Source organism: Orcinus orca, chromosome 9 (genome assembly GCF_937001465.1).
Source record: "Orcinus orca chromosome 9, mOrcOrc1.1, whole genome shotgun sequence".
NCBI classification, from domain to species: Eukaryota; Metazoa; Chordata; class Mammalia; order Artiodactyla; family Delphinidae; genus Orcinus; species Orcinus orca.
The window spans coordinates 97,525,520-97,550,076 of NC_064567.1; positions in this window are offsets into that span (position 1 = coordinate 97,525,520).

Sequence of the window (24,557 nt, forward strand, 5' to 3'; positions counted from 1 at the left end):
CCACAACTACTGAACCTGAGCTGTAGTGCCTGTGAGCCACAAAGAGTGAGCCCACGTGCCACAACTACTGAAGCCTGCACTCTCGAGCCCACGCACCGCAACGAAGAGCAGCCCCCACTCACCACAACTAAAGAAAGCCCATGAGCAGCAATGAAGACCCAACCCTGCCAAAAACAAACAAACAAATAAGTAAATATATTAAAAAATATATATATATATATATGCATCTTTATGTTCATTGAAGCATTATTTACAGTAGCCAAAATACAGAAGCAACCTAAATGCCCATAAATAGATGATTAGATAAAGGTGTTTTTTACACGCACACACCCACATACACCCATCCACCCCCCCACACACACAAATATATAATGGAAGATTACTCAGTCATAAAATAGAATGAAATCTTGCCTTTTGTGACTACATTGTTGGATGTAGAGGGTATTATGCTAAGTGAAATAAGTCAGAGAAAGACAAATACTGTGGGCTTTCACTTATAGACAGAATCTAAAATACAAAACAAATACAACCAAACAGAAAGAGAATCATAGATACAGAGAAAAAACAGGTGGTTGCCGGGGGTTGGGGGTTAGGGAGGAGAGAAATAGGTGAGGGAGATAAAGAAGTACGAACTTTCAGTTACAAAATAAATGAGTCACAGAAATGAAATCTACAATGTGGGGAACGTAGTCAATAATTAAAATTAATAACTTTGTATGGTGAGAGATGACAACTAGAGTTATCATGGTGATAATTTTGAAATATTTAGAAGTATCAAATCACTATGCTGTATACCAGGAACTAACATAGTGTTAGCCAGTTACACTTCAAAACAAAGAAACAAACAAACAAACACACACACACAAACAAATGTTTGTTTAAAAATAGAAAAAGAGATCAGATTTGTGTCTACCAGACTGGTGGTAAGGGGAAGGGGAATTAGATGAAGGTGGTCAAAAGGTACAAACTTCCAATTATAAGATAAGTAAGTCCTAAGGATGTGATGTACAACTTGATTGAGACAACACTGCTGTAGGTTACAAATGAAAACTGTAAAAGGAGTAAATCCTAAGAGTTCTCATCACAAGGAAAAACAATTTTTAAAATCTATTTCTTTAATGCTGTATGTATATGAGATGATAGATGTTCACTAAACCTATTGCAACAATCATTTCATAATGTATTTAAGTCAAATCATTATGTTGTGCACCTTAAGCTTCTACAGTGCTGTATTATATCTCAATAAAACTGAAAGAAAGAAAAAAGAGGGGAACCTGGACTTCCAATCCCACCTGGAAATAATGAATTAGTTCCTTCCCCCCTCCTTTGAGTGATGTCAAAGGAAGGTAACTAAAACATGGGATCAAATAAGATCCCAAATCTCAGAACGTAATACCCAAAATATGCATATTTTAATAAAAATCACTTATGCAAAGAACCAGGAAAGTCTCAACTTGAATGAAAGAAGACAGTCATGGAGGTCAACTCTAAGGTGACAGACTTTGACATTACCTGACAAAGATTTTGAGGCAACCATCAGAAAAATGCTTCAAGAAGCAATTATAAACATGATTAACATCAATGAAAAAAGAGGAAGCTTTAGCAAATAAGTTGAAGTTGTGAAGAACCAAATGGAAATTTTGGAACTAAAAATTTAATAACCAAAATAAAAAACCCAATAGAGACTCAACATCAGAATGGAATGTACCGATTAAAAAAAATCAATGAATTTGAAAATTGAACAATCTTCAAAATTAATCTAACAGCAAAGAGAGAGTGGAAAAAAAAAAAAAAACTAGCCTCATGGACTTATGGACTGTAACAAAAGATGTACTATTCCTGTCAGCAAAGTCCTGGAAGGAGAGGAGAAAGAAAACAAGAGGTGAAAGAGTACTTGAAGAAATAAAATTTGGCAAAAGACATAAGCTTACAGATTTAAGAAGTAGACCAAATTCCCAAAAAGATAAACCCCAAAGAAATCCACATCATGGCACATAATAGTTAAAGTTCCAAAAAAAAAAGGCAAAAAAAAAATCCTGAAATCAGTAAAAGAGACACAGAGCCTTACCTACAAGGGGAAGGCAATTCATAGGACAGCAGATTTCTGTTAGAAACCATGAAGGGCAGAAGAAAATAGTGCACATCCTTTTTCAAGTGCTGAAAGAAAAACTCAACCCAGCATTTTATATCAAGTAAAAATATCTTTCAGGAATGAAGGGGAAAACAAAACATTCTCAGGAAAGAAAAATATGTGTATATATATGTGTATAAAATATATATATTCACCAGAAGACCTACCATACAGAAATAGCTAAAGAAAATTCTCTGAACAAAAGAGATATGATAAAACAAGAATTCTAGGAACATCAGGAAGGAAGACGACCCTGGAAACAGCAAAAATATGGGTAAATACAATAAACAGTTATATTATAAACACACAATTGTATTATAAACAAAGCAGAGTAGAGGGTAAAATGAGGTAAGGTTTCTACAGTTCCTTTGGGCAAAATGATGACACATGTAGACTGTGGTTTTATATATAATGGGTATATAATGTAATATCTGGAACAACCATTGAAATAACTATACAAATAAATAGCAATACAGATAAATCAAAATTGAATTCTAAAAATGCTCCAGTAACCCACAGGAAGGAAAGAAAAAGAAATCAAAGAAATGAAAAAAAAAACCTGTCATAAAAGTCCCAATGTCAATAATTGTATTTACTGTTAATGATCTAAACATATCAAGTAAAAGACAGAAATTGGTGAGTAGATTAAAGAACGTGGGACAATTATATGTTGCGTACTGGTGTGGAGAGAAGGGAACCCTCCTACGCTGTTGGGAATGTAAATTGGTACAGCTACTATGGAGAACAGTAGGGAGGTTCCTTAAAAAACTAAAAATAGAGCTACCATATGACCCTGCAATCCCACTCTTGGGCATATATCCAGAGAAAAACATGATTCAAAAGGATACACACACCCCAATGTTCATTGCCGCACTGTTTACAATAGCCAAGATATAGAAGCAACCCTAAATGTCCATCAATAGGGTTTGAGGAATGGATAAAGAAATTGTGGTATGTATATACAATGGAATATTACTCAGTCATTTAAAAAAATGAAATTATGCCATTTGCAGCAACATGGATGGACCTAGAGATTGCCATACTGAGTGAAGTAAGTCAGACAGAGAAAGAGAAATATTGTATGATATCCCTTACATGTGGAATCTAAAAAGAAATGATACAAATGAACTTAGTTGCAAAACAGAAACAGACTCACAGACTTAGAGAAAAAACTTATGGTTACCAGGGGGGAAGAATGAGGGAAGGGATAGTTAGGGAGTTTGGGTTCAACAAGTGCACACTGCTATATTTAAAATGGATAACCAATAAGCACCTACTGTATAGCACAGGGAACTCTGCTCAATGTTATATGGCAGCCTGGATGGGAGGGGAGTTTGGGGGAGAATGGATACACATATATGTATGTCTGAGTCACTTTGCTGTGCACCTGAAACTATCACAACATTGTTAATTGGCTATACTCCAATATAAAATAAAAGGTTAAAAGAATTATATGCTGTGTATGAGGAACTCACTTTAGGTAAGATGATAAAGGTAAATTAAAAATAAAATAATTGAAAAAGCCATACCACTCAAACACTAATGATAAGAAATCAAAATTATCTATACTAATATCAGATAAAGTAGACTTTAGAACAAAGAAAATTAACAGACTAGAAAGGAGTATTGTATAATGATACAGGGTCAATTCATCAAGAAGACAGCAATCTCAAATACATATAAACCAAACAACAAAGCTACAAATATGTAAAGCATATTTATTTCACAGAAAAATAAATATCAGTTTATAAAGTTACCAAAATATCTCATTGAGATGTTACTTTTTTTTTATAATTTTTAAAAAAATTTTGGCTGTGTTGGGTCTTCGTTTCTGCCTGAGGACTTTCTCTAGTTGCGGCAAGGGGGGGCCATTCTTCATCGCGGTGCATGGGCCTCTCACTATCGAGGTCTCTCTTGTTGTGGAGCACAGGCTCCAGACGCGCAGGTTTGGTAGTTGTGGCGCACGGGCTTAGTTGCTCTGCGGCATGTGGGATCTTCCCAGACCAGGGCTCGAACCTGTGTCCCCTGCATTGGCAGGCAGATTCTCAACCACTGCGCCACCAGGGAAGCCCGAGATATTACTTTTAAAATAATCTCAATAAAGAAATTTATTTGGGAAGTTGCCATTTTTTTTAAGCTATTTCTTATTGTTAAGTGGTCTATCTACTCATTTATTCAAGTTTTTATAGCTCTTAGAAAAGATTTTTTTTCCACAAAGTCATAGGCACTTTGTTTTTTTCTCTATATTTATGTTTTTACTGTTATTGAAAATAACAGTATTAATTTGTTGTATTAGCCAGGGAGTTATTACTGGCAAGGGTATACTTTTTCTAATTAGCTAGTATACTTAATTCTGTTCTTGGTTCTAGCTCTTTCTCTTTATATTTTCATTAAAATGACAATAAAACTAGGGTAATTTGTTTTGTCCTCTAATGTATATGTATATATATGTATATATGTGTGTGTGTGTATATATATATATATAAAATTTTTCATGCATGATTTTTTTTTCTGGCAATTACTGGGTAGTTGTGATTCCAAGACATTTTGGACAGATATTAAAATAATTAACTGTGTTATTTCACTCTTGAGTATCTCAGAGACCATTGGCTTGATTTGTGATTTTTCTTATTTTCTAGTATATGCATTCAATGCTACAAATTTCCTTCTAAGCACTGTTTTCACTGTATCCCACAAATTTTGATGTTATAGATTTTTTAATTTAATTCAAAAAAAGTTTAAACTTCTAAGACTTTGACTCATGTGTTACATAGAAGTGTGTAGTTTAAACTCAAAATATTTTGTTACGTTCCATCTTTCTGTTATTGTTTTTTAGTGTAATTCCATTGTGAATGAAAGTAAACTTTGTATGATTAATATTATTTTAAATTTTTTAAGGTGCTTTTTTAAAAAAAATATGTTAAGGTGTTTTTTTATGCCCCGGAATATGGTCTATCTTAGTGAATGTTCCGTTGTGAGCTTGAGGAGAATGTATATTCCACAGTTGTTAGATGAAATAATCTATAAATGTCACTTATATCCCGTTGATAGATGGTACTGTTGAATTCAAGTATGTCCTTACTGATTTTCTGCCTGCTGGACCTGTCCATTTCTTAGAAAATCTACTGAAGTCTCCCACTAGATTAGTGGATTCCTCAGTTTTAACACTGTGTATTTTTTAAAAAATCAAACAATGTATTTAAACTGAAAACAAAAACAAAATAATGGCTCAACATTTCTCACTTTGTTTTCTGTTTTACGCATTTTGATGCTCTTATTTAGGTACATACACATTAAGGATTGTTATGTCTTCTTGAAAAACTGACCCTTTAATTATTATATAATGTCCCTCTCTATCCCTAATAACTTTCCTTGCTCTGCTATCTACTTTGAAACTGTTATAGTTACTCCAGTTTTATCTAGATTAGTATTAGCATGGTATATACGTCTCCATCCTTTATTTTTACTCTATCTGTGTCTTTATATTCAAAATGGATTTCCTATAGACAACATATTTTGTGTCTTTTTTTCAATCCAGTCTGATAATCTCTGTCTTTTAATTGGTGTTTTAGACCATTTTCATTTAAAATTATTATTCATGTAGTAGGATTAATATCTACCATATTTGTAATGTAACTATTCTATACTCATTGCCTTTGTTCTTTTTCTCCTTTTTTTGTCTTCTCTTTTTCTGACTTCTGTGGTTTTAGTTGAGCATTTTACGTGATTCCATTTTATCTCCCCTTGTAGCATAAAAATTTTACTTCTTTTTTTCATTTTTAAGTAGTTGTCCTAGAGTTTGCAAAATAAATTTACAACTACTCCAAGTCCACTTTCAAATAACAGTTTACCATATCACAGGTACTGCATGTACCTTATAACAGATATTCACAGTTTCTCTCTCTCATCCCTCAAAACATTCCTGCCATTCACTTCATTATCCATATGTCATAATCACTGAATACACTGTTGCTACTATTATTTTGAACAAACTGCTATTTGGTAGCTCAATTAAGAATAACAAAAATAGGGCTTCCCTGGTGGCGCAGTGGTTGAAAGTCCGCCTGCTGATGCCCCGGTCTGGGAAGATCCCACATGCCGCGGAGCAGCTGGACCCGTGAGCCATGGCCGCTGAGCCTGCGTGTCCGGAGCCTGTTCTGTGCAACGGGAGAGGCCACAACAGTGAGAGCCCCGCGTACTGCAAAAAAAATTAAAAAATAAAGAATAACAAAAATAAAAGATGTTATTTTATCTTAATTTATTCCTTCTCTAAGGCTTTTCCTTTCTTTATCTAGATTTGACCTAAATCATTTTTCTTCTTTCTAAACAAGTTCTTTTAAAAATTCTTGCACAGCACATCTACTGGTGATGAAGTCTCTCAGGTTTTTTCTGAGAAAGACTTTATTTCTCTTTCAGTATTGATAGATAATTTTGCTGGGTACAGAATCCTAGGTTGGAGAATTTTTTCTTTCAACAATTTAAATTTTTCATTTCACACTCTTCTTGTTTGAATTGCTTCTGAAAAGAAGTCCAATATAATTCTAATCCTCATTTACATTCAATGCTCTGCAAGTAAAGTAAGATTTTTTTTCCTCTGGTTTCTTTTGAGACTGAGATTTTGTCTTTGATTTTCTGAAGTTTGAATATGATTATGCCTATAGGTAGATTATACCTATGCATTTTTATCCTGTCTGGTGTTTTCTGAGCTCCATGTATCTGTGATTTGGTGTGTCATTATTTTGAAAAATTCTCAGTGAGTATCACTTTAATTTTTTCTGTTCCTTCCTTTTGTTCTCCTTCTGATATTCCCATTATGCATATGTCACACCTTTTAAAATTGTCCCACAGACCTTGCATATTCTGTTCCATATTTTCATTCTTTTCTCTCTTTGAGTTTCAGGTTTGCAAATTTCTATTGACATGTCTTCGTTCTTTCCTTAGCCATGTGTAATCTATTGATGAGACCAATAAAGACGTTCTTCATTTTTGTTTAATGTTTTATTATTTTTAGAATTTTCTTTTCATTCTTTCTTAGGATTTCTTTCTCTGTGCCTACCTTATACATCAGTTCTTGCAGGATGCTCACTTTTTCCTTAGAGCCTTTAGACTGCTTTCATAGCTATTTTAAATTCTTGGGAGGATAATTCCACAATGTCTGTTGTATGTAAATCTGGTTCTGATGCTTGCTTTGTCTCTTCAGTGTGAGTATTTTACCTTTCAGTGTGCCTTGTAATTTTTTGTTGAAAGCCAGACATGAAAAATTGGATAAATTTAATTGAGTTAAATAGGTCCTTTAAAAAAAATATATTTATTTATTTATTTATTGTTTTGGCTGTGTTGGGCCTTCGTTGCTGCACATGGGCTTTCTCTAGTTGAGGTGAGTGGGGGTTACTTTTCACTGTGGTGCATGGGCTTCTCACTGTGGTGGCTAATTTTGTTGCCGAGCATGGGCTCTAAGTGCGCAGGCTTCAGTCGTTGTGGCATGTGGGCTCAGTAGTTGTGGCTCACAGGCTCTAGAGTGCAGGCTCAGTAGTTGTGGTACATGGGCTTAGTTGCTCTGCAGCATGTGGGATCTTCCCAGACCAGGGCTCGAACCCATGGCCCCTGCATTGGCAGGCAGATTCTTAACCACTGTGCCACCAGGGAAGCCCCAAGTTAGGTAGGTCTTTAGTGTGAGTTTTTATGTTTATCTGCTTAAAAATTGGGCTTACTCTTTACTGTGTTTACCGTTTGCTGTAGCTATGGTGTCAGAGACTAAAATTTCCCTGGTATCCTTGTTTTGGTCACCCTTTTGTCTTTGGATTTCCCTAGAGATTCCTCCCTAAGGAGAGCCTGAGCCATGCATTTATTTTATCATAGCCCCTGTTATTATACTCCATGCATGTGGCAGTAAGACAGGGGTAAGAGAAGGATTCTATAGCCTGTGATTAGGTGTCAGTCTTTTAGAGAACCTGAGTTGTGTGTTTTTCTTCCCCTACCGCAAAGGCTAGAGGAGGCTGGAGTTGGGTATTTTCCTTCCCCAAATTCAGTTAGGCTTTGGTAAAACCCCAGGTGGGTTGGTGTGCCTCATGGGAGGTAAAACTTAGGAAGGTGGGGGGGAGTTCTGAAGACTGAGCACCCTCGGGAAATTTAACTCTCAAGCCAGTCCACACTGAACCTCTTTAAACTTATCAACTATAGTTTAAAGTATTCCTACCAGTACTGTCTCCAGCTGTGGGCTTGTCTTCCCAGTAAGCTATGGTTCCCTGTATTCATTTGTCTGTCTCTAATTTCTGGGGAACTTTCCCTATGACCTCAGTTCTTTAATGGAACTAAGAATTGCAGATTTTCAGTTTGTTCAGCTTTTGTTAGTTGTTGCTGTTGTGAGGACGGGAGTGATGACTTCTAAATTCCTTACCGTCAGACTGGAAACTGAAGTCTCTTTTTGCGGTACTTGGGCCTCTCACTGTTGTGGCCTCTCCCATTGCGGAGCACGGGCTCCGGACGCGCAGGCTCAGTGGCCATGGCTCACGGGCCCAGCTGCTCCGTGGCATGTGGGATCTTCCCGGACCGGGGCACGAACCTGTGTCCCCTGCATCGGCAGGCGGACTCTCAACCACTTCGCCACCAGGGAAGCCCTGAAGTCTCTTTGATTTGAGATAGATGTTGTCATGTGAAGAAAACATAGTGCTACTTCATTTTATAATTGTTGTTATTTTAAACAAGTATGACATTTAAATCTTATCAAATACCCATTAGTTGTCTATACATTCATTTTTGTTTTCAAAATTATTTGTGTGATTAATTTTTTATACATTTCAAGATGTAACTTTTCTTTCATCCATGAATACATCTTGCCTACTCATAACTCAGTTCTGGATTTTATATCCAAGAATTTTATTTGTTATTTTTGCATCTCTATTTCTGAATGAATCCCAGTTTTTATCTAGAACTTTTATTTTGTCAGAAAGTAGATGAATGAAGCTTTAGGGTTATGCTAACATAATTCAATGAATAAGAAACTTGACATCTTTTTCTCTGCTTGAAACAGTCCATGTGACATGGGAATTATCTATTTGTTCCTTGATGGTCTAACATAACTGGCAATATTTATTTTGCAATTTGTGTTGAGATGGTTTTGTTATTCAATATAAGTTTCTTCATACCTTAATATCATCATATTTGAGTTCTTAATTTTTCTTCATTTCTTATTTGATGGGGTCAGATTTCTTCATCAATAGATGTACATACACACATGTTCATACACATACATGTATACATACTCATACATACACTGCATAATGATAACCAGATGCTCTATTTTACAATTCCTTTTGCAACTGAAAATGTTCCCACTTTGCCTGCATGCATGAGAGATGATGCATCATCCACTTACACCTTCTAAAATCTTTAGCTGTTGCTCCATTATCTTGTGATATTTAGTATTGCAAACAAAAAGTGGCTTAAAATTGTTATTTTCTCTACTTGGATGATAAAATATCTTTTTCTTTCTTTCCCTGGTTTGAATATTTTGTAAAGGTGTGGTCTCTTCTTATCTCTGAAGTTGAGTAGAGGTTTTGAGGTTTGTCATCACCATCTTCTAATTTGATTTTCCACAGTTTGAATTCTACTCTTTTATGTCTCCACTGTGGCTTTTAAAATTCTATACTGACATATAAAGCAGACACTCCTTTGGTCAATGTCTAAACTTGCTCTAGTGCCATGCTGTCATAATTACTACAGAATTTCAATAGGTGTGATCATCTGGAACTGAAGTTCATTCTTCTACTTCAATATTTTCTTGAAATTTCTGCCTTTATACTTTCATATGTATTTTTAGAATCAGCATGATCATTTCCAGTAAAAATATATCCACTGGGTTATTTGTTTGGGATTGTACATAGACCTAGCAAAAGTGCATTTAATGTAATTGCTACACATTGGGTGGAGGAGTTTTTGACCATATATGGCCCAACTGGGACTGTCATGGCACTGTGGAAATGAGCCAAAAGGCAGTAACATATACTAAAATATGGTAAATCATCTCAGGTTTCAGCATAGTGTCACCTTTCCCCTATATTTCTGCTCTTAGATCATTCAGAAAAAGCCCCTCTCAAGGATCATTAACTTCCTGACTTCCATGAATAGGGTGTAGGTCTCATTCCTCCATTGCTTTACTGCTTTGGGTCATGTCTTGTGCTTCTGTTGTATGGTTTTCTTGTTAAGCAAGCCTGTTTGGTTTTGTGGGTAAGCAAGCCTACTTTCTTGAGTGATCATTAACTTACAGGGTCTCCCATACTTTTTCTCTATTTATTATCCCCTGGGATTAACTACGTAATCATCTACTTTGTTCCTTTACTCTGTCCCTATCAAAACCATGATGATAATAAAATATAGTCAATGCCATATTGAAATTACAGTGCATTTATGAATCCTGGGATCTTGAGATTAGGGCCAGAGATGTCAGTATATATAAAGAGTGATTATTACAGAAATGAATACTGATATGTGTATACTTGTGGGGTAGTGTGGATATATATATCTCTTTCCTCTGTCTGCTGAGGACCACAGAAGCAGTGACATCTCAGAAGCAATTAACATAACCAGCACTTAATTTCTATTTTTATTTTTATTTTTTTTTTGCTGTACGCGGGCCTCTCACTGTTGTGGCCTCTCCCATTGCGGAGCACAGGCTCTGAATGTGCAGGCTCAGTGGCCATGGCTCACGGGCCCAGCCACTCCGCAGCATGTGGGATCTTCCCGGACCGGGGCATGAACCCGCGTCCCCTGCATCGGCAGGCGGACTCTCAACCACTGCGCCACCAGGGAAGCCCCCAGCACTTAATTTCTAAATGCCATTCTCCAGTAAAAAGAACTGGGTTTCCCTGGAGAAATGGCTTGAGTCTGGGTTTGGGGCAGGGGCAACACAGAGGAGCCTGAAGCATCATGTTTGAAGTGCCAGAAAGTAAGAAAATGGTAAAAGAAAAGAAAAAGAGAGAACAGAAAAGAGAAAGGAATAGAAGAAGGAGAGAGAGAATGGGACACAGGAGCATCCTGAAAGAGTTTCTAATAACCCCAATTGGAACTATTTCAACAACAAAGACAATTATGAAATTATTGGATAACCTCCCCAAATAAAATAAATACTCATGAATTTCTACTAATAAAAATACAGTAAGTCCCCTACATATGAAACTTCCAGTTGTGAACTTTCAAAGATGTAATGTGCGTTTGCATGTCCAATCACGTGTTAGTTCACGTGTCTGGCATACATTGTCACGTATGTGCATCCTCTACTAGTGGTTGCGCTTTGTGTACTTTACTGTATAGTGCTATATAGAGTACAGTAGTACGGTATCTTTTTACAGTAGTACAGTGTCTTTATTTCAAGCCCAGGATGTACGGAAGCAAGCGTAAAAGCAGCGGTGATGTAGCTGGTACAGCTAAGAAGCGCCAAGCGATAACAATGGAAACAAATGTGAAAATAATTGAGAGAGTGGAGCCACAAGAGGAAGAAGAAGGAACTGAAGAACTGAAGAGATTCATGACACAGGAAATGGCAAGGGGATTTTCTTTGTTTGAGGAGACACTGTTAGTTTTTGAAGCACAGGACCGGAATGTAGAATGGTACACGATGGTTGCAGCAGCTGTTCAGAATGCAATCCAGTGCTACTGTGTCATCTATGTTGAGTAAAAAAGAACTACTACCCAGACGTCACTGGATCATCTCTTCAAGTGGGTAGATAGAATTGAATCCAGCGAGGAACCAGAACCTGTGCCATCCACGTCAGGCATGAGTGAAATTGCAGCTCGCCCTCCGTCTCCTATTGCTGATGATCCTTCAGCTCTGCCATCTCCCACCTCCTCTCCCTCCTCCAGTCAGTAACTCTTCTTGCCTGTTCACTCGATGCCAGCCCCTGGATGCCAGCTGTTGTACTGTACTACTGTATTTTTCAAGGTACTGTACTGTAAGATTAAAAAGGTTTTCTTTATTTTTTGTGTTTGTTTTTTATGTATTATTTGTGTGAAAAGTATTGTAAACCTATTACAATACAGTACTATATAGCCAATTGTGTTAGTTGGGTACCTAGGCTAACTTTGTTGGACTCAAGAACAAATTGGACTTACGAATGTGCTCTTGGAATGGAACTCTTTCGTATGTAGGGGATGTACTGTAAATGATTAAATAAATAAGGGAAAGTCATCCCTTACAGAATTTCAAATAACAAATGTAGAAGGAAGGAGGGAAAGACAAAATCACCATCAACACACCACAGTAACAATCACTGCAGGCAAGATCCACAAAGCAATGCTAAAATTAGCAATGCTAAAATAAGGAGGAAAAGGATATTTGCATAACCTCAAAGTATCATCCCTAAAAGATTTCGAATTACTGTAGTGTTTCTGCCATACCTCCACAAATATGTGCAGAAGTCCCTTCCACAACTATCTTAAACATCCTCATGATGGCTCAAGGAAGTCCATAAGAGATCTACAGAGGTGGGAGTGCATGGCCGCTGGAGAGACCTGGGCTGGGCAGTTGGTAGAAAAGCAGAAGGGAGTGAGTGAAGAGGAGACTGTATGGTGACTGTAGACTTAGGTGGGCTTATGGCAATTAGATGGGGGCAGGGAGGCAGGAGTTTCCATGGTCCATGAAGAATAGGCAGTTTGATGGAAGCAAGAATACATGTAGGGAAACACCTGATGAAAAGCAAGTGTGGAAAGGCAGATGGAGAGTCTGAAGTGCTGTGAGGAACTTCTCCTTAATTAGGTGAGCAACAGGGAGGTATGGCAAGTTCTAGAGCAGGGAATGGTGAGGTCAGAGCTTAGAAACACTTCCCTGACATTAACCATTTTATGAACATGGAACAGCTCTCCATTTATTTAAAAAAAATATTCATCAGAGTTTTGTAATTTTCCTCATATAGAAATGTTTATTTCCTCTTGTACATTATTTGTTAAATTTATACTTAAGTATTTCAGTTTTGGGAGTGCTAATGTTAATGGTACTGTGTTTTTAATTTCAAATTCCACTTATTCATTGCTGGCATATAGGAGAATGATTGACTTTTGGTTATTAACCTTACATCCTACAACCTTGCTATAATGGCTTATTAGTTCCAAGAAGTTTTTTTGTTGATTCTTTTGGATTTTCTACATAGATGATCATCTCATCTGTGAACAAAGACATTTTTGTTTCTTCCTCCCCAATCTGTATAAATATTTCATTTTTTCTTGCCTTACTGTGTTGGCAAGGGCTTCCAGTGAAATGTTGAAAAGGAAAGGTAAGAGAGTATGCCCTTGCTTTGCACCTGATTTTAGTGGGAAAACTTTGAATTTCTCACCATTAAGTATGCTGTTAGATACAGACTTTTTGTTTTAATCATCTTTTTTTTTTTTTGGTGGGGGTGGGATCTTAGTTCCTTCACCAGGGATCTTAGTTCCTCCACCAGGATCTTACTTCCTTCACCAGGGATCAATCCTGCCCCCCCTGCAGTGGAAGCGCAGAGGCTTAACCACTGGATCACCAGGGAAGTCCCCAGCTATAGGCTTTTTGTAGATAGTCTTTATTAAGTTGAAAAAGTTTCTCCTATTGCTAGTTTACTGAGAGGTTTTTACCATGAATGGATGTTGGATTTTGTCTAGTGCTTTTTCTGCATCTATTGATGTGATCATGTGATTTTTCTTTTAAGCTTGTTGATGTGATGGATTACATTAATTAATTTTTGAAAATTGAACTAGTTTTGCATACCTGGGAAAAATTCCACTTGGTAGAGCTGTATAATTCTTTTCATACATTTTTAGATCCCATTTGCCCACATTTTGTTGAGGATTTTTGCATCTATGTTCATAAGACATGGTGGTCTGTAGTTTTCTTGTGATGTTTTGGTATTAGAATTATGCTGGCTTCATAGCATATGCTATCTGCTTCTATCCTCTGAAAGAGATTGTAGAGAATTGGTATAATTTCTTCCTTAAACGTCTGGAAGAATTCACCAGTAAACTCATCTGGCCCTGGTACTTTCTGTTTCGGAAAGTTGTTAATTATTGATTTAGTTTTTAAAATAGATATAGTCCTATTCAAATCCTCTGTTTCTTCTTGTGAGTTTTGGGAAGATTTTGTTTTTCAAAAAATTGGTCCGTTTCATCTAGGTTATCAAGTTGATGGGCATAAGGTTGTTCATAGTATTCCTATATTATACTTTTAATCTGTAGCAATATCCTCTCTTTCATATCTGATATTAGTAATTTGTGTTCTTTCTGTTTTTTTCTTCATTAGCCTTTCTAGAAGCTTATCAATTTTATTGATCTTTTCAAAGAACTAGTATTTAGTCAGTTTTCTCTACTGATTTCCTGTTTTCAATATCTTTGACTTCTGCTCTAATTATTATTATTTCTTTTTTTCCCTGATTATGTTGGATTTAATTGGCTCTTCCTTTTCCAGTTTCCTAAAGTGAACACTTAGATCGTTGATTTTAGATCCTTCCTTCTTTTTAAAATACACATTCAATGCTAACATTACCTTCCTAATACACTTTTGCTGCATCCCACAAGTTTTGAAAAGTTGTGTTTTTATTTTCATTTAGTTCAAAATACTTTTAAATGTTTTAAATGTTCTGAAGGTTTTTTTCTTTGATCCACATGTTATTTAGACTTGTGTTGTTTAATCTCCACATATTTTGGAATTTTTCGATTATCTGTCTGTTTTTGATTTCTAGTTTAATTCAGTTGTGGTCTGAGGGTAGACATCGTAAGAGCTCTATTCTTTAAAATGTGTTAAGGTGTTTTATGGCCTGGATTGTTATCTATCTTGGTGACTGCTGCATGTGATCTTGAGAAAAATATGAAATCTGCTGTTGTTGATTTAAATGTCAATTATATAATTGTCAGTTATATCTTTTGATTGACAGTATTGTTGAGTTCAACTATGTCCTCACAGATTTTCTGTCTGCTTGATCTGTCCATTTGATAGAGGGAGGTTGAAGTCCCCAGCTATGATAGTGGATTCATCTGTTTCTCCTTGCAGTTTTGTCAGTTTTTGCCCCATGTAATTTGACACTTTGTTGTTAGGTGCGTACATATTAGGAATTGTTATATCTTTTTGGAAAATTGACCCCCTTTTCATAGGGTAATGCCCTTTGTTTTTATCCTTGATAACTTTTCTTACTTTGATGTGTGCTCTGTCTGAAATATAATATAGCTACTCCTACTTTCTTTTGATTAGTGTTAGCATGGTGTATTTTTCTCAATCCATTTACTTTCAATCTATATGTGTCTTTACATTTAAAGTGGGTTTCTTGTAGACAACATAGAGTTGAGTCTTGCTTTTCTGATCCACTCTGACAATTTCTGTTTCTTAATTAGTGCATTTAGGGCATCAGCATTCAAAGTAATTATTGTTGTAGATGAATTAATATTACCAGATTTATTTTACTATTTTTCATTTGTTGCCCTTGTTCTTTGTTCCTATTTTTTTCTTCTACACTTTCTGCCTCTTGTGGTTTTATAATTCAATTTTATGATTCAATTTTCCCTCCTTTCTTAGAATATCAATTATACTTCTTCTTTTACTTTTTATAGTGGTTGCCGTAGAGTTTCCAATATACATTTACAACTAACCCAAACCCACTTTCAAATAACACTATATCATTTCACAGGCAGTGTGAGTACCTTGTAATAGCAAAATCATCTTAATTCCTCCCTCCTGTCTCATCTCATATCATTGCTGTCATTCATTTTACTTATATATGTGTAGATAAGCATATGAATATACATGATAAATACACATAAGCATACATTATTGAATAGGTTGTTGCATCATTATTGTGAACAGACTATTACCTGTTAGATCAATTAAGAACAAGAAAAATAAAAGTTTTTATTTTACCTTTACTTATTCCTTCTTCAAAGCTCTTCCTTTTTTTAATGTAAATCCAAGTTTCTGATCATATTATTTTCCTTCTCTCTAAAGAACTTCTTTTAACATTTCTTGCAAGACAGGTCTACTGGCAAGAAATTTCCTCAGTTTTCATCTGAGAAAGGCTTTATTTCTCCTTCACTTTTGAAGGATAATTTCACAGAGCATAAAATTCTAGGTTGGCGTTCTTTTCTCTCAATACTTTAAATATTTCCACTCCACTCTCTTCTTGCTTGCATGGTTTCTGAAAAGTCAAATGTAATTCTTATCTTTGTTCAACATAGGTAATGTGGCTTTTTCTTCTAGTTTCTTTAGGGATTTTTTTTTATCTTTGATATTCTGTAATTTGAAAATGATATGCCTAGGTGTAGTTTTGTTTAGCATTGATCTTGCTTGGTGTTCTCTGAGCTTTTTGGATCTGTCATTTGGTGTCTGACATTAATTTGGGGAAATTCTCAGTTGTTATTCTTTCAAATATTTCTTCTATTCCTTTCTTTCTTCTTCTTCTGATACTTGGAGGGATTTGGAAATTTAGATTGGAAAGCGACCTCTAAAATATACACTTTTCTGAAGAGGTTTTAAAGAAGAGAACATTTGTACATTCAATGTTCTGATTTAAAATTCCAGCTTGCACCAGTCTGAAAGACAAAGCCAACTATTTTGTTGTTGATGGATTAAAATAGGTGCAGCTGCAAATGGAGAACAGGGGTCTTTGTCTGCTTTGCCACTATAAACTCCAATAGGCTTGAACAATGCCTTATATGCATTGATAAATGTCTGTTGACAGGCTGAATTGGGATGATTTCCCATCATTCTACTTTGTGTTGCCCTAAGATTGACTCAGTCTTTTCCTCAAGAGAGACAAAGCATCAGCTGATCCCCTACCTTCTCAATGTGTGACGCTTAGTATTAAATGATCCACCCTCTCGGGTCGGGGAAGGGCCAGCTCCCTTCTATGTTGGGTTTGTCTCACAGCCAACATTTGCTTGTGGCTGAGGTGCAGCCACACTGGTGATGCTGGGACTGACCAGTGCCATGCCCACCAGACATAAAGAGCCTTTGAGTTCTGCTCCTATGTGCCTCATTGCTGTAAGCGCTAATGGGTGGTCAGCACAGACATTCTTTTTGCTCACCGTATGCTTTAAACCCAGTCTCTAAGGGAGGTACAGGGTGTTGTAGTCTGATATATGGCCTTGTGACTTGGCAGGTAAGAAAATAGAGACATGGATCCAAGTAGTCATGGTCCCAGAGGGCAGGTTCTACTTTACAGCCTGGATAAATACAAAGTCATTAGTTCTAGTTATTCTGCAACAGGACATCTGTGGACAAACACTTGGTTTTGCCAGAAGAACTGCCTCCGCTCTCCTCAGGACCAAGCGGGGGTTTTATGAAGATTGAGGATGCAGCTCACCCTCATAAACTGGGACAGATTCTGTACCCAGAGGCTAAAGCGGAGCCAACTGCATTCATATCTTATAAATTTACCTTTGTTAAAAAACAAAAACAAAATCTAATTCCAATGCTGTGACTCCTTTCTGTGTTCCATGCATCGTCATAGGCAAATCCGGCAGCTCAGAGACACCTTCTGTTTCGAGGCAACTCCCCAAGTCCTGGCCACTGTACAGATGAGAAGATACAGTTCTCGCGAGAGGCTAGTACTCAATTTCTGAAAATACATCATCAAAGGAGGGCATCAAAATATTTAAGACGGTAGATCTCCTAAAATGATTTCCTTCAAAACTAATAACTTGGGGAAAGATGAAAATTATCTTGCCACTGGTTCTTTATAAAAAGATTTTTCAACATTACCAGATCACTGATCTATTGGGGAAAGCCTTAGTGGTCTTATTTATTAAGAAATACAGTCAAGCTTCATTATTCAGGGATTCAGCATGTACAAATTCACTGCTTAGTAAAATCAGTTTGGAATTTGTAACCTCAAAATCAATACTCATGGTGCTTTCACAGTCTTTTGCAGACATACTGAGGAATTTTGAGCTGCCCCCTGCTCCCAGCTGGGGTTGAACAAGGAGGTGCTGGCCCTATTGTTTCTCACACTGTGAACACATGCCCTTTACACGGTATGTTTAGTACCACATTTACACATTTTGTGACTTTTTAAAACTTGTGATTCTGCTGTTTAAAATGGTAACAGCACTTACGTGCTGCCTGGTGTTCCTAAGTGCAGGAAGGCTGCCATGTGCCTTATGGAGATAAGTTTCCTTCAGGGATGAGATCCAGTGCTGTTGGCCTTGAGCTCAATATCAATAAATAAACACTAACTATTAAATAAGGAGGCTTCAAACAGAAACACATATAAAACAGGTTGTGTATTGATTGGTTGAGGAGAATGTTGTGACCTGAAGCTTGCAGAAACCAAACCCTGTATTTCCCCTAAGACCGATGGTTTTGTGTTCACTAATTCAGTCCTTATGGAGACTTTACAGAACATAATATTGTGAATGATAATAATTGACTCTGTCTCTCCCTCTCTCTCTGTCTGTCTCTGTCTCTCTCTATATATATCAGGTGCTTTATAAATATTTTTTCACTTAATAAATAACTTTCCTGCAAGAGATATTTACTATTTCCTGTTACCAAATACAATGTCTGAAAGTCTAAGGAACTTGACCAAGGTCAACCTTCTACCAGTGACCACACACTGGAAGAAAAGATCTGAGGCCAAAGCATTATTTTCTCAAATGGTATAGAAAGATAAGTAGATAGATAGATAGATAAAGATTATAGATAGGCAGAGAGGTGGATGTGTGCTCACTCCTGTGCTTGTTCCGTAGCAGAGGAATTTGGCTGAGCTCGGTCTGGGTATTTTGTGATTGCTTGCTTCCTGCGACTCACCTTTACAACACTGGCCACGGCTGTCGTTTACCCCACTAGACAGTGAGGCCCCTGAGGGAAGCAAGCGTGTCGCTCTCAGTCACACGTTCACAGTTGTTACTCTGCGCCCAGGACAGTGGTATTCTCAACGAATATTTGCCGAGCAAATAAATACACACGAATACAGGCATGCAGGCGCACACACATGTACACACACCTGCACACACTTGTGGAGTTGCTCTGACTGAAAGGGGAGGCTTCCTGCTTGCTCTGCCCCTGTGTGTGCCCAGGCTCTGAACATTGCCAGCCCCCAGGGGACACCCCTCTCCTCCCCGCCCATGTATACTGTGGAACTAACCTTGTTGACTGCTGCTCTGGGATCTTTTTTGGCTGTGGGAAGCCACACCGTTTCACTTAGCACTCTGCGGAAAGGTTGAACCAATTTCAAGCTTCAGTGAAACAAATGCTTTTATGAGAGCTCTAGAAAATGAAAGGTGACACGTCTTGTTTATCCATTAAACAGCAGAACCTAACACACCATTGTAAAGCAGTTATAATCCAATAAAGATGTTAAAAGCTAAAAAAAAAGAAAATGAAAGGTGAGTCACAAGAGCGAGCGTGTTCCTGCAGCACCCTGGCCTCTCCTCATAGGCAAACACCGAATCCTTCACTTCGTGCAGGGCATGAGAGGAGGCTGAGAGTGGAGGTTTACAGGCCCAAATGTGGTGACCACACAGTGTAGTTCTTATCTTGGCTGCAGCTTCTGGAAACCTTGGGTAAGTTAACTTGACCTCTGTGCCTCGCTTTCTCCATCTGTGAGCTGGGAATAATGATAGCACCCACCTCCTAGGATGTTTATGAAAGCTGAGTGAGGAAAGACATGTAATGCAACACAGAATGTGCTCATTCCATGTGGGTCATTATTCTGAGCAAGGTCTGGTTTTGGTTAGGAGGAGGTGTCAGCTCCCTCCAACTCAAGATGAGGTACAACATCTATGCTTTCTGACACAGAGAATGAGACTCCACTTCGGTCACACCAGGGAAGGCTTGACTTATAGAGGTTGGGCTTGACAATAGCTGGCAGCCGTCTAAGTGAAAAGGGAGAAATAAAATGCTCTTTTTGCCTCTTTTCCTGGATCTGAGAACTTCAAGGTAAAAGTGATCATCTTCATCCAAGTAAAATCTTCAGCTGAAAAAACCCATTTAGAAAATGTGTTTTTAATATTACATCAATGTGATTTAGTGTGACAACAAATCTGTGCTCTTCCAAAATCCAAGACCAAAGGGAAAGATTTAGAAACACGTCATCTTTTTGAAGTTTCTGAAGATCATAACCATTTAAAGGCTTAGAGGAAAATAGAGTTTAGAAGATTATGCTATCTTTAATAATGACATTATTCAAGAAAATTGAACCAATTATGACTATTTTTCTATGTGACCATTTTAAGACTCAATTATAACCATGAGACTCTATATTTTCCCTGGTTTACAAAAACATTGATGATATCAGATGCTTGTTTTATCTCTCTGAGCAACAGGAATTGAGAGTAACAACTTAGGGAAGGCTAGAAGCCAGGCACTTTGGTAGGTAGAGGTTGTACTTTGACCTTGTCCAAAATCACACAGTGATGAAAGACACATTTCCTGGAATGCTATCCTGGGTCTTATGATCTTTCCACCTCGCCCTTCTGTCCCTTTCTTCTAAGCTTTAATCACCTTTTCCAACAAGTGCCTTCATCAGTCATGGAGAACGTGATTTCTGATAGCAAACTTGATGGGTCATGTTCTGTCCATGTAACATGGTCAACAGATGGATTGGGGCAGTTTAGTTTTTCGTTCTCATTCTTTTTTCTGCACTTTCTTACATTTCTCATGTTATTTTATACTTATTATAACTCTATTTACAAAAAGTTATTTGTCTTAATGTGGATAAAGATTATTGAATTTTAAAACTCAGTTCAACAATTATTCTAGGCATCTGTTGGAAAAGGAAGAAATTATGACTAAGTTTTATCTGCTTCATTCAAGATGAATCCCTTAAAAACTCTTTCTCCCTAAACATATATATATATATATATATATATATGTATAAAAAGAGAGAAAGAGAGAGAGAACTAATTGATACAACAGTATATATCAGATTGAACATGTACAATTCTAATCTATGAATGTATATCTCCAGAAGATACTTTCACAAACTGGAAAAGACACATATACAAGAATGTTAGTTTTTGTGTTCTTTATATGTTGAAACATTTGGCAACACCTCAAATGTCTATTTTCTGAAGGTTGATGGATATTCGTGTAATAAAAAATTATACATGTAAAGAATGAAACTGGACGCCTATCTCATCACATACAAAAACTAACCTAAAATGGTTTAGACTTGAATGTAAGACCTGAAACAATAAAGCTCCTAGGAAAAACCATAGGCCATTAAGCTCCTTGACATAAGTCTTAGCAATGATTTTTTTTTGGATTTGACACCAAAAGTAAAAGCAACAAAAGCAAAAATAATAAAAAAAAAAATCTGATTAAAAAATAAGCAGACCTGAATAGACATTTTTCCAAAGAAGACATCCAGATGGCCAACAGGTACATGGAACTATGCACAACATCACTAATCATCAAGGAAATGCAAATCAAAACCACAATGAGATACCACCTTGTATCTGGCAGAATAGCTATCATCAAAAAGACAACAAGTAAGTATTGGTGAGGATGTGAAGAAAAGGGAACGTTTGTGCACTGTTGCTGGGAGTTTTAAATAGGTGCAGCCGTTATGGAAAATAGTATGGAGGTCTCTCAAAAAATTAAACAGAACTGCCATGGGATACAGAAGTTCCAACTCTGGGAATTTATCTGAAGAAAACGAAAACACTATCCCTGAAAAGATATATTCACCCCCATGTTCAGTGCAGCTTTATGTACAACGGCCAAGATACAGAAACAACCTAAGTGTCCACTGATGAAGGAATGGATAAAAAAATCGTGGTATATATATGCAATGGGATATCATTCAAGCATTAAAAAAGAATAAAATCTTGTTATTTGTGACAACTTGGATGGACCTTGAGAGCATTATGCTAAGTGAGATAAGTCAGACAGAGAAAACCAAATACCATATAATCTCATTTATTTCTGGACGGAAAATAAAAAAGAGTTTATAGTTACAGAGAAGAAATTGTTGGTTGCCAGAGGCGGGGGTCTGGGTTAGTCATAAAATAAATAAGTTATGGGGATGTAACATACAAGAGGGTGACTACAGTTAACAACGTTCAATTGCATAATTGAAAGCTGCTGAGAGAATAGTTCTTAAAATTTATCACAATTAAAAAAATTCTGTAAGTGTATATGGTGATGATGTTAACTAGACTTATTGCGGTGATCATTTCACAATATATACATATATTGAGTCATTATGTTGTACATCGCAAACTAATATAATATCGTATGTCAATTATACTTCAAATTTAAAAAGAAGAAAATCTTTCAGTCATTAAAATAATGTCTCAGATATGCTTAAATCAATGTTCTTTATAGTTATTGACATGCTTTCTCTTTTCACTTCCTGTGTACAGAGAATGAAGGAAAATCTATGTGCCCATGTCTGACTGTCTTTGGGCTGCAGAGATGTACCCAGCTATCTTCTCAACATTTCCACCTCCGAGTTGACAGATATAAGAGTTATCTCATCTTCTCCATCTTTTCTTCCTCACTTATTCCAGTTGATTCAGTCCCCCAAGAGTGAAAACTAGGAGTCAGTATTAATGTTTTCTATTGATGCATTACCACCACCACGCCTACACACACCCCTTCAATCCATGAAAGGTAGTGTTGAGTGTATCTTCAATACATTCTTATTTCTCTTCCCTCTCTCCCTAACCTGGATCAGGCCCTATCATTTCTCAGGTGGATAATTTTCATACCCTAGTCTGATCTCTCTGCTTACAGTTCAGGTTCTTCACATTGCAGATAAAATTATCTTTCTCTAAAATGGCATTCTGAATACATCATTCTGTTCTTATTTGTTTTTGTTTAAATTTTTTTTTTTAATCCTCCAAGAGTCTTCCCACTGCTTATACGTCAACAATGAAATTCCATAGCTAGCGCCTGGCCCCTGACACCATCTGCAGCATCACCCCCATCCCACTCTTGCATGCCACACACACTGTGCATGATTCCCAGTTGTAGCATGGTGGCTTCCAACCCCCTTCTGTTTGCACATGGCACCCCTGTGCCTGTAACACTGCTGCTCTGTTATAAATCTCATCAGTTTCTGCTTATTCTTGAGGTCTCTGCTCCAGGAGACTTCTGTGAGTCTTCCTAGAACATCATGAGTGGAGACAACTACACCTGCTTCAGGTGCCCTTATCCAAATGCTGTCGCAGCCCCTCCATATCGTGATATCTCTCTGCTCCAAATAGGCTGCATTCTTCATGAGCAGGGACCATGACTGACTCCCCTTGGGACCTAGCTCCACACCTGGCAGTGATAGATGTCTTAGTTTGGATTTCACTTAAAAGTAAACCCTGAAACAAGGTCTTAAGCACAGAAGATGATCTTATAAGAAGCACAAGAGCAGGAACAGGGAACAGATGAGGGAGATAGAAAGCTAATAAAAGGTCCACTGTAAGTAGGTCACTCCTGCAGGCAACTGGGACTCTGTTGCACCAGGGGCCATCTGAGGAGCCATCTGGAACATTCATCAGGGAAGCTGGAGTATTTATCCATTACCTCCTGTGGGTCATTGTTGAAGGGCTGTCCTTGCCCTTCTGGACTGCCCGCCTTGCAGGCTGCAGCCTGAGAGAAAGTCCCCACTTGTGAAGAAGAGTAGCATGTCTTTGAGATGGGAGCCACAGGGGTACATTTTCCACGGCAGTGGACAGACTCAGAGGATGCGAACAACATCTTCACAGTCAAGATAGCGTGAAGTTTTGTTGAAAGAATGAATTTTTTAAAAAGATTGCAATGGACTGTGGGCAATGGGAAGAATTTTGACTGGAGAGGATGGGTGATTTTTTAATCAGTAATTTTATTTAATATTATTTATGTTTTTATAATTTATAACAAAGAAGCATATTCTATAATAGGATATCATTCACTGAATTTTGGTAATATAGCATTGAAAAGCTGTTTGAGATCATATGATCAGTTTGTTTAATTTCTCTTCCTCCAATTATAGAAGCTGCATTTATTGTTTCCTCACAGGTTGTTTCCCAACCTGCTTGTGAATACAAATGCTAAGAGCTTGTAGTCATCCCATGTTTGGAAAACTTACTTCTTTAGGGGTTATTCTCATGAGATACTCAATTTTATTTTGTCATGTCTTAAAAATGTATCTTTGGAAGACACTCAAATTGGGAACAGTCCTCAACGTGACATGATCTCCTCAGATGCTGGGCAGTGAGTGCATTCTCCCCTTACCCTACCTGATGTCTGCCACAGCTTCAACAGCCTGAAACTAGTCACCATGGGGGTCCCAACTCCCCCAGACACATCCCAATGTGTCACTGCACCTCATGAAATAGTGCTCAGGACTGCCGACAGTTCTTGCATAGACCTGAAGGAGTGCAAAGTGTGAGGCATGGCAGGGTACTGATGGATTCTGCCCAGGATTCTGACCAAGGTGCTGGAATTGGTCAGGGGTCCGGTCCTCCCTGCCATTTGACTCATTTCCTTCTTGGGTTCGAC